A 2,500-nucleotide genomic window follows, 5' to 3' on the forward strand; every position below is an offset into this window, starting at 1 on the left:
CTCTTGTGGCTCACGGGGCTGTTAGGGTGGCACAGAACTCCCTCGGAATGGGAAAAGGGGTCATTTTCGTGTTGCCACATTGCATAGGAACGCCATGAAACTTCCAGAGGCATTTGCAGCAGAAAGGCACGTGCACTCAAAAATTTTAATATTTTTCACGCATAGACCCCGTCAAACGCTAGAAGTTGGCGGGGATGTCTCTCTTGTGGCTCACGGGGCTGTTAGGGTCGCACAGAAATGCCTCGGAATGGGAAAACGGGTCATTTTTGTGTGGCCACATTGCATAGGAACGGCATGAAACTTCCAGAGGCATTTGCAGCAGGAATGCATGTGCACTCAAAAACGTCTATATTTTTCACGGATAGACCCCGTGAAACGCTATAAATTGGCGGGGATGTCTCTCTTGTGGCTCACGGGCGCTGTTAGTTAGGGTCGCACAGAAATCCCTCGGAATGGGAAAAGGGGTCATTTTCGTGTTGCCACATTGCGTACGAACGGCATGAAACTTCCAGAGGCATCTGCAGCAGAAATGCATGTGCACTCAAAAACGTCTATATTTTTCACGGATAGACCCCGTGAAACGCTAGAAATTGGCGGGGATGTGTCTCTTGTGGCTCACGGGGCTGTTAGGGTCGCACAGAAATCCCTCGGAATGGGAAAACGGGTCATTTTCGTGTTGCCACAATTGGCATACGAACGGCATGAAACTTCCAGAGGCATTTGCAGCAGAAATGCATGTGCACTCAAAAACGTGAATATTTTTTCACGGATAGACCCCGTCAAACGCTCGAATTTGGCGGGGATGTTTCTCTTGTGGGTCACGGGGCTGTTCGGCTCGCACAGAACTCCCTTGGTCCACCTGATTCGTGCATACAGGCAGCAACTAAAACTCTGTAAACCTGCTGTGAGGACATCTAAACAGTGGACCAGTGAGGCTGTGGAAGATTTGCGGGCGTGCTTAGACTGTACTGACTGGGATATGTTCACGACTGCTACCAATAGTCTGGATGAACTCACAGAGGCTGTGTACATCAGCTTCTGTGAGGACTGCTGTATCCCAACACGTACCAGGGTGAACTTTAACAACAACAAGCCCTGGTTCTCAGCAAAGCTCAAAAGGTTGAGGTTGGAGAAGGAGGAAGCGTTTAGGAGTGGGGATAGAGACAGATTCAAGGAGTCGAAGAACAGGTTTAGCAAAGCGGTGAGAGAGGCTAAACGACTGTACTCAGAGACACTAAAACACCAGTTCTCTACTAACGACGCTGCTTCTGTCTGCCAAAGGGCTCAGGCACATCACCAACTACAAACCCAGAGCGCCCCACACCACTAACGACTCCCGCCTAGCCAACGACCTGAACGAGTTCTACCGTAGATTTGAAAGACAATTGGACTGTCCTGAACCACCCCTTCCCACCCAAGAGGCCCCATCCCCCACCCATACTACAGAAACGACTCTCTCCTTTCAGGAGGGAGAAGTTAATGGGCTTTTCAAGAGGCAGAATCCACGCAAAGCAGCCGGGCCGGACTCTGTCTCTCCAGCCACCCTCAGGCACTGCGCTGGCCAGCTGTCTCCGGTGTTCACCAACATCTTTAACACCTCCCTGGAGACATGCCATGTACCAGCCTGTCTCAAGTCCTCCACCATCATCGCTGTGCCCAAAAAGCTAAGGCCAACAGGACTAAATGATTACAGACCGGTCGCCCTTACATCTGTGGTAATGAAGTCTTTTGAGCGCCTGCTCCTGGCACACCTCAAAGCCATCACAGACCCTCTCCTGGACCCCCTTCAGTTTGCCTACAGAGCCAACAGGTCTGTGGACGACGCAGTTAACATGGCCCTCCACTTCACCCTACAGCATGTGGACGCCCCAGCATCCTACGCCAGGATCCTGTTTGTGGACTTCAGCTCTGCCTTCAACACCATCATCCCTGCCCTGCTTCAGGACAAGCTCTTCCAGCTGAACGTGCCCTACTCCACCTGCAGGTGGATCACAGACTTCCTCTCTGACAGGAAGCAGTGCGTTAAGCCGGGAACAGAAGTCTCTGACTCCAGGTCCATCAGCACGGGAACTCCTCAGGGCTGCGTCCTTTGCCCACTGCTCTTCTCCCTGTATACCAACAGCTGCGCCTCCAATCATCTGTCCGTCAAACTCTTGAAGTTTGTCGGACGACACCACCCTCATTGGGCTGATCTCTGGTGGGGATGAGTCTGACTATAGGTGGGAAGCTGACAACCTGGTGACCTGGTGTAGCCAGAACAACTTAGAGCTAAATGCTCTAAGGACAGTTGAGATGGTTGTGGACTTCAGGAAGAATACAGCCCCACTCACCGCCATCACCCTGTTAGACTCCGCAGTCAAAATTGTGGAGTCCTTCCGCTTCCTGGGCACTATTCTCTGCCGGGACCTCAAGTGGGAACTGAACATCAGCTCCCTCGCCAAGAGAGCTCAACAGAGGATGTACTTTCGACGGCAGCTGAAGAAATGCAACCTGCCAAAGA

This window comes from Petromyzon marinus, unplaced genomic scaffold (assembly GCF_048934315.1).
Source record: "Petromyzon marinus isolate PM22_M1 ecotype Great Lakes invasive population unplaced genomic scaffold, UKy_Petmar_22M1.pri1.0 PM_G_Scaffold_118, whole genome shotgun sequence".
Classification (NCBI taxonomy): Eukaryota; Metazoa; Chordata; class Hyperoartia; order Petromyzontiformes; family Petromyzontidae; genus Petromyzon; species Petromyzon marinus.